Source organism: Microcaecilia unicolor, chromosome 2 (assembly GCF_901765095.1).
Source record: "Microcaecilia unicolor chromosome 2, aMicUni1.1, whole genome shotgun sequence".
In the NCBI taxonomy this organism is placed as follows: Eukaryota; Metazoa; Chordata; class Amphibia; order Gymnophiona; family Siphonopidae; genus Microcaecilia; species Microcaecilia unicolor.
In genome coordinates, this window is record NC_044032.1 from 423,918,322 (window position 1) to 423,931,941 (window position 13,620).

General features: G+C 42.3%; 1 protein-coding gene across 1 annotated transcript in view; it reads left to right on the forward strand.

Moving 5' to 3' along the window:
• The window catches only part of BANK1 (B cell scaffold protein with ankyrin repeats 1), a 561,218-nt gene that overhangs the window by 185,012 nt on the left and 362,586 nt on the right, over positions 1–13,620 (forward strand). The gene's annotated exons all lie outside the window — the stretch shown is intronic.

The following is a 13,620-nucleotide window of genomic DNA, read 5'->3' on the forward strand; positions in this document are numbered from 1 at the left end:
CCAAAACTGGGTGCAGATCTTGGTGCTAAGCAAGTAAAAATATTGTTTATTGCTGGGTCATATGTGAATAGTTTAAAATGCCCCACAAAAAAGTTATGACCTTGAATTTGATTTATTGAGTGGTCAACATTAATCCAGATGCATCAGATGGTACAATATGAATACTCAACTATATTGACCAAGGAAGAGTCCTTGGCAGTCTCTAAGGGGCCTTTTACTAAGCTGCTCTAAAAGGTAGCCTGTGCTATTACTAGCATGTGGGTTTCCCATGTGCTGAGGCTACCTTTTTAATGCAGGGGTAAAATGGCCAATTTTTGTACCATGTAAGCCATTAACTACACCTATTTTCTAAACAGTAAGTGTTCACGTGCTAATGGTTTAGCACATGGCAGTACCCACAGGCTAACCCATTAGCACTGAACACACCACTCTCAGCCCCCAGTGCTAAAAAATAAAAAATAATAATTTTTTGCGCTTGGGAGGCATGCCAAAACTACTGTGGCATGCCTCAGCATGCCTCACGGTAGGTTTTTTAACCTACAGTAAGCACGTATTAGTGCTTTCTGCAGCTTAGTAAAAGGGCCCCTACATTTTTTTAAATATTCATTAGACTGACAAAAGTATCATCACTAGATAATGGTTTTATTGTTTTGGTTGTTTGTTTTAATCTTCTTTAGTGAGCAGCACGGAACTTGCTCCTAGTTTTTCCATGAATCTCCAGAGAATACTTTTGCTCTGTTATGCAGAATAAGTTTCTCATGGCCAAATCAAGACGTCAGTGTAACTCTCTTGTGTCATCCCTTAAACTTGCACAGAAGTAGAACCAAAATATAAAATTTCAGTTTACAAATGAAGGGGAGAAATTATCCACGTGGGCTATTATTAAGACATGTTTATTTTACTATTAACCCCAGTTATTAGTAAGTAGGTTATGGCATGTTAAACACTAATAAGTACATAAGTACATAAGTAGTGCCATACTGGGAAAGACCAAAGGTCCATCTAGCCCAGCATCCTGTCACCGACAGTGGCCAATCCAGGTCAAGGGCACCTGGCACGCTCCCCAAACGTAAAAACATTCCAGACAAGTTATACCTAAAAATGCGGAATTTTTCCAAGTCCATTTAATAGCGGTCTATGGACTTGTCCTTTAGGAATCTATCTAACCCCTTTTTAAACTCCGTCAAGCTAACCGCCCGTACCACGTTCTCCGGCAACGAATTCCAGAGTCTAATTACACGTTGGGTGAAGAAACATTTTCTCCGATTCGTTTTAAATTTACCACACTGTAGCTTCAACTCATGCCCTCTAGTCCTAGTATTTTTGGATAGCGTGAACAGTCGCTTCACATCCACCCGATCCATTCCACTCATTATTTTATACACTTCTATCATATCTCCCCTCAGCCGTCTCTTCTCCAAGCAGAAAAGCCCTAGCCTTCTCAGCCTCTCTTCATAGGAAAGTCGTCCCATCCCCACTATCATTTTCGTCGCCCTTCGCTGTACCTTTTCCAATTCTACTATATCTTTTTTGAGATACGGAGACCAGTACTGAACACAATACTCCAGGTGCGGTCGCACCATGGAGCGATACAACGGCATTATAACATCCGCACACCTGGACTCCATACCCTTCCTAATAACACCCAACATTCTATTCGCTTTCCTAGCCGCAGCAGCACACTGAGCAGAAGGTTTCAGCGTATCATCGACGACGACACCCAGATCCCTTTCTTGATCCGTAACTCCTAACGCGGAACCTTGCAAGACGTAGCTATAATTCGGGTTCCTCTTATCCACATGCATCACTTTGCACTTGTCAACATTGAACTTCATCTGCCACTTGCACGCCCATTCTCCCAGTCTCGCAAGGTCCTCCTGTAATCGTTCACATTCCTCCTGCGACTTGACGACCCTGAATAATTTTGTGTCATCGGCGAATTTAATTACCTCACTAGTTATTCCCATCTCTAGGTCATTTATAAATACATTAAAAAGCAACGGACCCAGCACAGACCCCTGCGGGACCCCACTAACTACCCTCCTCCACTGAGAATACTGGCCACGCAATCCTACTCTCTGCTTCCTATCTTTCAACCAGTTCTTAATCCATAATAATACCCTACCTCCGATTCCATGACTCTGCAATTTCTTCAGGAGTCTTTCGTGCGGCACTTTGTCAAACGCCTTCTGAAAATCCAGATATACAATATCAACCGGCTCCCCATTGTCCACATGTTTGCTTACCCCCTCAAAAAAATGCATTAGATTGGTGAGGCAAGACTTCCCTTCACTAAATCCGTGCTGACTTTGTCTCATCAGTCCATGTTTTTGTATATGCTCTGCAATTTTATTCTTAATAATAGCCTCCACCATCTTGCCCGGCACCGACGTCAGACTCACCGGTCTATAATTTCCCGGATCTCCTCTGGAACTCTTCTTAAAAATCGGAGTAACATTGGCTACCCTCCAGTCTTCCGGTACTACACTCGATTTTAGGGACAGATTGCATATTTCTAACAGTAGCTCCGCAAGTTCATTTTTTAGTTCTATTAATACTCTGGGATGAATACCATCAGGTCCCGGTGATTTACTACTCTTCAGCTTGCTGAACTGACCCATTACATCCTCCAAGGTTACAGAGAATTTGTTTAGTTTCTCCGACTCCCCCGCTTCAAATATTCTTTCCGGCACCGGTGTCCCCCCCAAATCCTCCTCGGTGAAGACCGAAGCAAAGAATTCATTTAATTTCTCCGCTATGGCTTTGTCCTCCTTGATCGCCCCTTTAACACCATTTTCGTCCAGCGGCCCAACCGACTCTTTGGCCGGTTTCCTGCTTTTAATGTATCTAAAAAAATTTTTACTATGTATTTTTGCTTCCAACGCTAATTTCTTCTCAAAGTCCTTTTTTGCCCTCCTTATCTCCGCTTTGCATTTGGCTTGGCATTCCTTATGATCTATCCTGTTACTTTCAGTTGGTTCTCTTCTCCACTTTCTGAAGGATTGTTTTTTGGCTCTAATGATTTCCTTTATCTTACTGTTTAGCCACGCCGGCTGACGTTTAGTCTTTTTTCCCTTTTTTCTAATACGTGGAATATATTTGTCCTGAACCTCCAGGATGGTGTTTTTAAACAGCATCCACGCCTGATGCAAGTTTTTTACTCTGCGAGCTGCTCCTTTCAGTCTTTTTTTCACCATTTTTCTCATTTTGTCGTAATCACCTTTTCTATAGTTAAACGCTAGTGTACTTGATTTCCTAGTTTCACTTCCTTCAATGCCAATATCAAAACCGATCATATTATGATCACTGTTATCAAGCGGCCCTCGTATCGTTACCCCCTGCACTAGATCATGAGCACCACTAAGGACTAAGTCTAGTATTTTTCCTTCTCTTGTCGGCTCCTGAACTAGCTGTTCCATGAAGCTGTCCTTGATTTCATCAAGAAATCCTATGTCCCTTGCGTGTACAGATGTTACATTAACCCAGTCTATATGCGGGTAATTGAAATCCCCCATTATTATTGTGTTGCCCAGTTTATTTGCGTCCCTGATTTCCTTTAACATTTCCGCATCCGTCTGTTCGTCCTGGCCAGGCGGACGGTAGTACACTCCTATCACTATCCTTTTCCCCTTTGCACATGGAATTTCAATCCACAGTGATTCCAAGGAGTGTTTTGTTTCCTGCAGAATTTTCAATCTATTTGATTCAAGGCTCTCGTTAATATACAATGCTACCCCTCCACCAATCCGATTCACCCTATCACTACGATATAATTTGTACCCCGGTATGACAGTGTCCCACTGGTTATCCTCCTTCCACCAGGTCTCAGAGATGCCTATTATATCTAATTTTTCATTTAGTGCAATATATTCCAACTCCCCCATCTTATTTCTTAGGCTCCTGGCATTCGCATATAGACATTTCAAACTATGTTTGTTGTTCCTAAGTACATCATGCTTAGTACTTGACAGTATTAATTGGCAATCTTTTGTCTGATTTTTATTGTTATTTAAAGATACCCGATCTACTACAATCTCTTTTGCAACCTCACTATCAGGATACTCTATCTTCCCTGTTATGGTGATATCTTTGAAAGATACCTTATCCCGAACCATGCTCTTTTGAGCGACTGTCGGCCTTCCCCCCATTTCTAGTTTAAAAGCTGCTCTATCTCCTTCTTAAACGCCGATGCCAGCAGCCTGGTCCCACTCTGGTTAAGATGGAGCCCATCCTTTCGGAATAGGCTCCCCCTTCCCCAGAATGTTGCCCAGTTCCTAACAAATCTAAAGCCCTCCTCCCTGCACCATCGTCTCATCCACGCATTGAGACTCCTATAGGTGCACTAACATTTAACTCTTGTCAACCTTTAATGAGCGTTAAAAACGCTAACGTGCCTATAGCGCGCCTTAGTAAATATACCCCTAGGTCTCATTCAATAAAATGGGACCTGTGACACATGTAAACAGTAACATTGATAATTTCCCTCTTTACCCCTGGATTCTATATAGCACACCTAGCGATCTGTGCTGAAATCCAAGCATATTTTAGCACAACACACATAACTTAATTGACTTAACAAGTTAATCAGCATTGATAACAGCTCTTAACAAGCAATAATGAGCACTAGTTGGCAATAATTAGAATGTATGCGCACAACTCACTAAGCGCATTCTGTAATGAACTGTGCCTAACTTCTAACGTGCAGGTAAAAAGGGGCATGGTTATGGTGTGGAAATGGGCATTTTATGGGCATTCCAAAATTTATGCATGTAATTATAGAATATGACCCATTATGCCTAAATCTATTTGCCAGGATTTATGTCACGTTTAACGTGCCTAAATCTAGGCACTGCTTATAGAATATGCGTAGTTGGCATTGATTTCCGCATCGATTGTTTTTTAGGAACCGCATATAGAATCTCCTATGTGAAGAGTTTCAGTCTCTGGTAACCAAAGCTGATATTGTGATGTCATAATGCCTCATTCCACCAATATACAAGAGTCAGCCTCATCAGTGATGTCACAATAGCTTTATTGCTCTATACTTGGTTCACTTTTATTACATATAGCAGTGATTTCAAGTTCCAGGACATTTCTTTCTTCTTTTAGAGGGGAAGTTATCAATATGGGCTACTGTTAAGATATGTTTATTTACTGTTAACCCCCAGTTATTAGCAATTAGGTTTCATTGCATAAAATGGGACCAGTGCTAAAATAACACAAGTTAGTCATAAAATAACACGTCCTAATAGTATCCTACATTGATAACTATGCCTCGGACTATTGGCATGGTATCATGATATGATGTTCCAAATTACATCATATATTACAACATACATGGAATTAGCATAGTGGCAAATCGCCAACTTGCCCTGGTTGTGATGCCAGTGTTATCATGAAGGAGTGTAACCTGTATGGAGTGCCAGATACAACTCTGGCTGCCTAGTTGGACAGACTGGATGGACCATGCAGGCCTTTATCTGCTGTCTTTTACTAAAGCTTAGCTCGAGTTATCTGCAGCAGGGCCCATAGGAATAAAATGGGCCCTGCTGGAAATAACTCGAACTAAGCTTTAGTAAAAGACCCCCTATATTACTATGTTCATTATTACAGACTAACTTGTTTCCTGTTCTAGAAATGAAATATTATTTGACTGTGGTTGTTTGGGACAGGAGTCAACCGTGTGTGTACTAGTGGCTAGATCAATGTACAATATTCAGAGTGTGTCATATGGTAACTGACTACACTGCTTACCTTAAACCTTACTGAAATGCACAAGATTAGGGAAACTGTAAGGAGGGAGAAATTTCAAAAAAATGAAACTGTTTCCTTCTTTAACCAAATAAGAGAGACTTTTCAATTTGAGGAGGAACAATTGATAGCAATAAAAAGCATGAAAGAAAACAAGCATAAGAAAAAGAAAAAAGTTATCTACAGTATATTATATATTATATTATACTAGTAAAAAAGGCCCGTTTCTGATGCAAATGAAACGGGGGCTAGCAATGTGTTCTTCTGTGTGCATGTGGGAGTGTGTGTGTCCCTGCCCTCTGGCCTCTCTCCCCTCCCCGCTCTGAGTCCTTCACTGTTACAGAGCCAGCGATTTGATTTCGTGCTCTGCTGTTTTCCTTCACTGACTGTGTTACAGAGAGGGCGGGGCAGACACTCATAGGGAAACCTGATATCTCGCCCCCTTCACACTTCCGGCTGGAGGCTTCATAGAACGTTGGTTTTGCCTTTTATATAGAGAGATAAGCATGTGGTCAGTATACCTTCTGAAACTGTAATCCACATCTGGTTTTCTAAACCACTGTACCAAATGCACTCAAGCTTTGTGTGATTCAACAGTCAAAAAAATTCAGAAGGCTAGCACATTCTCCTGGCAAAACTTAGTGAATCCTGTAGTAAATGTTTCCAACATAAAATGGTGCACAAATGTGCTATTTTACTCCAGGTTCACAAATAGGGCCATTAGCCATAAATGCCAGTTTTATATTATGAAGTTGACTTTTTCCTTTTTTAATGTTAATCTACTGCAGCTTAGACCCTTATACTTTGTGCACCCTAGCCAGTACGACCCATTTATCAGTGACCTGCTGTGTTTGTTATATTTTTCCCACACTTAAAGCAACATGTACCATAGTACATTTTTGTGCATCACCTCTGGGGCTACCCTCACCCTCTTAGAGAGAGAGGTCGGTTGCACTGCAAAGGAGAGACTGATTTAAATTCCAACTTCTGAAAGATGTGTGGCACCTCTTGCCTACATTTTGAAAACATAAGATAACAATATTGGTGTTTAATGCTTTGTGAATGTCTTCATCATTGCCAGTTTCTACTCCATTACCTTTTTATCATCCAGGTCATGTATTAGTGTATGTTCATAAGATCCTTACATATTACTTGTAGAGTTAGAATGTGTAACAGGACATTGTCAGTAGCTGTTTCTAAGCTATGGAAAGATGAGCTACAGGCAGAGCTGGCATTAGGGGTGGGCAAACAGGGCAATTGCCCTGAGGGCACCAAACCTGTCTGAAGTTGAAAGTGGGTCAGTCTGCAAGCAAGCTATGGGAGCCCCCTCCCTAGCGTCTGCCCTGGGCCCCATCATGTCTAGCACCGGCCCTGGCCACAGGCTTTACATTTGCACCAGGATTATCAAAAGCAAACGCCGGCGCTAGAGGCTGTTAGCGCTATACTAGCGCCGGCATTTGCTACTGCCCAATGATCAGAGTCCCCGAGCGTGAAACAACATGCTCGAAGATTCTGAACGCAACTAGCATGCAAATGCATGCAAAACAGGGCTAAACCTATTCATTCCTAATGATCAGCAACCAGCGCGCCAAAGATTGGGTCGCTGGCTGCGGCAAACCCTACACCAGCTCCGAGCTGGCGTTAGGGTTTCCAGATCATTGGGGAGAAATGGTGAGCCCTGTCCAGCATGCATTTGCATGCTAGCAGGCCCCCATTCCCCCCAACAAAGCAAACCTGGACCCCCCCCCCCCAGGTTCAAGGAGGGCTGGAGACCGGGGGAACTACAGCCCCCCCTAACTCCTCTCAACATTTCCCAAACAGTCCCTTGTGGCCCAGTGGGTGACCAACCCCCACCGAGCGACAGGGGGGCTGGAGGTCCGCTGGGATGCGCTGGGTGGGGCTACATAACATATAAGGGAGTTTCTCCCTTATATGGTGTGTAGCCCCACCCAGTGCATCCCAGGATACACTGGGCAGGGCTGGGCGCCGCCATTTTGCGACGTCGAAGGAAGAGGAGGGAAGCAGGCTACCTCCCTCCTCCAACCCACAAGGTAGGGGGGTGGGTAGGGGGTAGGTAGGGAGGGGGCTGATTGATCACTGGACCACCAGGGACCCTTTGCTGGGGGGGTTAGGGGGGGTTGGAGACCCACCAGATCGCCAGCCCTCCCTGAATCTGGGGGGGGGGGGATCGTCGGGGGGACTGGAGGTCCACCAGACCTCCAGCCCCCGTTGCTCGGGGCAGGGGTAGTTGGGGCCTGGTGATTCCATGTTTGACAGCTCAAACCTGTCAAACAAGTGCGGGAGGATTGTGCTGAGTGCATGATCAGGCACAATTCTCCAGCACTTCTACCCCATGATCAGAGATAATTGTGTGCTTAAATTTGCATGCAGTTATCTCTGATCATAGGTCTAAAAACACCCCCCGCTTTTCCAGCGCTATTTTTGGAGCACTGTTTGGAACAGCACAGGGTTTTGATCCTCTGCTTGTTGGAGAATAATATGTTAAAATTTCGGAACAATTGAAAGCCTTCTTTTAATAGATTAAGCATATATTAACTGATGCAATGATAATGTGCATTCAATAGGCGATGTGTAGGACTAGAAGATTTTAGAAAATGTAATTTTAGTACGATGTATTGATTTCATTTTGTTTTTCTATAGCTTATTTTGACTTTTATGTTCTTCTCAATTGTTTTATTATTCCTTATGCTTTATTGTATAATACCTAGGATTGCTAATAATAAGCAATCACTTGCTGGCAATTTTTCTAAGACCTAAGCTAGTGGTGGGGGATGATCCTCATTGGAATAAACAATTCCTTCCATATTATTCTATTACTTCCCACTACTGAGCAATTGTGGTTAAGAATCCAATCACAAAATTGTTGTACACTATTCTTTTCAGCATATATCATTTGTGGAAGGTATCACTCAAATTTAATTCATTCCAGAGATTTGATGGTTGCCAACTTTATTTTTATTTGGGGTGAATTCTTTAAATCACACTTAAAAAATTGGAGTGGACCCCCCCCCCCCCCATCAACACTTAAGTGCTATTCTATAATCCGCACCTAAAGTTAGGCATGGTTTATAGAATAGTGCTTAAGCACAGGGGCTGAGCGTAAATTTAGATGCATCCATTTGCACCAGCAAAAACATGGTACAAATGCTCCGCCCAGTGGCGTAGCCAGACCTGAGATTTTGGGTGGGCCCAGAGCTAATATGGGTGGGCACTGTATATAGTAGTGTTTCTTGTGATACTACAAAATAATGCCTTAGAATGTACTTGATAATGGATTTCAAAGTAGTCTGCCCAACAGCTGCCCTGCATCAACATAACCACATACATATTTAATGGAAAAATTGATATTTTTAAATATGATTATATTATCCCATATCTTAAAATTAACCATACATAAGTCTACTACAACGACAAACTTCTCAACACACATGGCAGAATCCTGCAATATAATTACATAGGGAAAATGTATTCAAATTCTGGTAGCACCTCAATAATAGCAATACAAAATAGTAACACTAAAGCCTGCAAAGAAGCTCCTTAACACCAATTCTGAACACAAATACCAACAACAGCACGTTTATAAAGGCAGAGGTGAATATACGTAGCAGCAATACATTTTTCCATTGGAAAATTCAGACAAGTCGGACTCATACCACACAAACCACATGCCAGCAGAATCTCTCACTTCGATCACATGCAGAACACATACCAACCCACATCAATTACAGAATAGAGGATCAAAATTTTAAAATTGTCCTGTAGCCTGGCTTCAGCCCTTCTCAGCCCTACCCTTCCCTTCTCCCCCCCCCCCCCATTTATCCTCATAGTCCAGCATCAGCCCCATCCTTCCCTTCACCACCATCTATCCCTGTAGCTAGGCATCAGCTCTACCCTAACTCCTCCACTTCTCCCTGTAGCCTAGCGTCAGCCCTGTTTTACCCTCTACCTATCCCCCCATAGTCTGACATCTACCCTGCTCTTCCCAATCTCCCCCTCCCTCCACCCTGAAGCAAACCAGCATTAAATATAAAACATTTTATTTTTTAATGTCTTGGGCGTTGCAGAGACCACTCCCACCCAACAACCAACATAAACGTACATCCTTTTTTAAAATTATTATTTTAATCTTGGCAATGAGCCCATCCCTGCCCAGAAACCCACCAACATGCCTTCCCCTGCCCCTCCCCCCGGCAGTGAAGACAAGAGGAGGGCTGGAGAGACGAGGGGAAAAGGAGGAGGCCTCACCCTGAGAGACCAGGCAGCTAATGGGATAAGGGCGGTGGGCCCAGCTGGGGACACAAATCAAGGACACAACTAAACAGGGCAAGGACCATTACTGCCAAGCTACTCAGGGTGTCTAGCGCCGGGGCTCTTGCTCTTACCTCATGAGACGGAATAAACCGGAGTGGCGTCGCACTCACATCACTTTCCCCTCACCAGGTTTCTCTCTCTCTCTCCCCTTTCATCCTCCTGCCATGCAGCACAAGATCCCCTCCCATTGCACCTCGCCGGTCCGCGCTAATAAACAACCAAGGCAGAGGCACGGGACTGCAGCTCTCTGCCGGCCGCTACTGTTTCCTATGCCAGTCCTGCCTCTTCTGAGGTAAACTTCTGGGCTGGCAGAGGAAGAAGGAGCAGCAGGCAGAGAGCGGCGGTCCCTTGCCTCTGCCTTGGTTGTTTATTAGCACTGACCCGGCAAGGTGTAACAGGAGGAATTTCATGCTGCATGGCAGGTGGATGAAAAGGGTCACAAAAGACTGGGTGGACCTGAGCCAAAATTGGGTGGGCCACCCATAGCTACGCCCCTGGCTATGCCTATATTTATGCGCAGAACCCCCTTATTCTATAATTTCACATGTAACTCAAATTCATGCTCATGCTCTGCCCTAACATACCCATGACTCTCCCATTTCCTTGCCTCCTTTTCCAGGATACGCTTAAAATTTAGGCATGGATCACATGCCTAAATTCACATACATACATATTAATTGATTTCAATTAGTGCCAATAATTGCTCGTTAAAAGCCAATTATTGGCACTACTTGTCTCATTATGGAATTAAATTGCACGTGCAAATTGTGCACATGGCCAAACATGCACAATTTTTGGTAACTTTTATAGAATTAGGGGATTAATGTACATTTAGTGCACGAAAATGGGCCACTGCACAATGCGTTAAGCATTTTATGGTATTTTCACCCTTTTTATTTGCTAGCTACGCATTAACTATTTTAAAAATATTTTTTGAGAGGCGTGTCATGGGTAGAGATTGGGCATGAAATCATTAACCAGCTAGTGCATTCGAATGACTACTCCCTAACTAGTTAATGAGAGCATGGGAGTACTTAGCATCTCCTAAATAGGAGAGAGTAAGTGATCTCGCGCTAACTTTTTCCAGGTACGTAATGAAAAGCTAGCTTGCCAATAATTGTTACTATTTTTGAAAAGAACAGTTTAAAACCAAAACATGTGAAACTAAATTCATTTATAAAAAAATGCAAAAGCACTAATCAGTGCTTCCTTTTAAACATTCTGGTACTGAATTTTTAATTGATCAAAATTTATACTACGGGGAAGAAAAAATCCTCAGCAGTCACAAGCTTATGCTGTGGAAATCAAACAAGGTCAAATCAACTCAGTCACTAAGACGAAAGTGCCACAGCAGCCCATTGAATAAGACCAATCATCGGCAAAAACTTTCCGAAGACATTTATCTTTGAAAAGAAAAACATCTTTTGCTATAAATTGCAAAGTTGTTAGGGAAGAGATAAAAATATTGTGAAAAGACAAATTGAGTGTTAATCACGTTGAACACTTTAAAATGGACTAATTGCGACATTATGCTAAATGGCTTGCTTGTTGAATGTTTTAGCCTGAGCATGTTGAAGTCCATTCACTCATTATATAGTTAAGCTATATAATCTAGCTTTGCATCTTTGGTGTTATCACATCTAGACGCCATGTTGTAGAATAGTGCATAGTCAAAATATTAGCATTTTCACACAAATGCACACACATACATACATATATTCCAGTACTCTGGTCATTTACTTGTGTTTTTGGCAAATACATATTAATACCTTCCTTATAAAATTGCCCTCAATATGAATATGTTCCCAATTCATGAATTATCAGCAACGCTAAACACACGTGTGAAGTTTAAGGATGGCTTTTATACAGTGCCCTTTGGCCAGGCCAATGGAGCAGTTTACCATATTAAAAATGATAAGAAACAGAAATTATATAATTACATTTCACAATATCATATTAGAAACTGAAATAAGTTCATTATGATAGAGGAACAGAATTATAGTAATAGTAGTATATCCTAGCATATTCATAAGAGAAACAATCAAATAATTTTATAACGGCTCATCTAAATTTGGAGGTGGAAAGGCTCCTATTTTAAGCCTATTTTATAAAAACACATGGGTGCCTATAGCTCTCATTTTCAAAGGAGATAGACGTCGCAAAATGTCCAAAAACACGTCCATCTGCTGAAAACATCTAAATCACGATTTTTGAGCGGGCAACATATAGACGTTTTCCACTGAGTTTGTCCAGATCGAAAGGGGCATATTGTGGGTGTCTTTTGGGTGGGACTAGGGTGGCCCCCAGAATTAGGACACCTTTTAGCAACAATGGAAAAGGAAGACATGTTCATGTCTAAAAAGAAGTACATTTATATCTAGACCTGTTTCAAACACATGGATGCTGTCCCCCCCCCCCCCCCCCACCTCCCTAAGAAGTGAAACTGAAAGAGAATACCAGGCGCTATGACAGCATCACGTGGTAACATAGTAGATGACAGCAGAAAAAGACCTGCACGGTCCATCCAGTCTGCCCAACAAGATAACTCATATGTGCTACCTTTTGTGTATCGGGTCTTATAGGCATACCCAACAGAGTAGCAAACAGCTCCCAGGAGTAGCTTAGTGGTCAATGCAGTGGACTGTGAACAAGGGGATCCATGTCCAAATCCCACTCCCCCTAGTATATTTGTGGTAGAAATTGTGAGTCCATCAAATTACCTACTGTATCTAAAAATAGGAGACACCTGCAGGCTTGAAGGTGATTGTAATGGTGTGCTACTAGGTACAGTAGGTTTTATTCTGTTCCTGGAGGGCTCAGAATACGAAATAAAGGAGTTAAGGTGGAAATTGTACCTGGGTGCCATTGTTTAAAGTCCACTGTACTGACCACTAGGCTGCCCCTCTGATCTGCAGGGATGTCTGTGTGGCTATTTCTCTCAAAATGATGCCAGACAAATGTTCTAGTGCCTGGTTGTTGTTGTTTTTTTTTTTTGGGGGGGGGGGCATTTATAATTTGGATATGTCATTTGGGAAATTGACTGTTCTTTGTAGATGTCGTCTGTGCAAATACGTCCATCTTAAAGCCATTTTCAAAAGGGAAAGAAGACATTTTTCCTGTTCAAAAATAGCTCTAAGATGGATAGGTGTCTTTGGATGAAATGAGCTAAACATCCCACTTCTGACTTGGATGATTTTTCAAAAATGCCTGTCCACGTGTTTTTATAAAATACTAGAGTTAAACTGGCAATAACTGTGGCTAGATTGAAGCCTTGGACATTTTGGACGTTTATGCCAACTTTGCCTTTGTCTTTGTCGTAAAACTTCATGGGATGCACAAATTCTCTCTGTTGTCTTTCTTTCTTCCTCATGTTCCACCCATTTCCCCTCAGATTCTATATAGGTCAAACAAATTTGGGCACAGAGCCCAGATGCGCATAAACTAACCTCAGTTAGGTGCTAAGAACTAAATTATTGGCATTAATTGAGTTAATTGGCAGTAATTAGGAGTTATTTTTCAGATTCTATATAGCCTGCA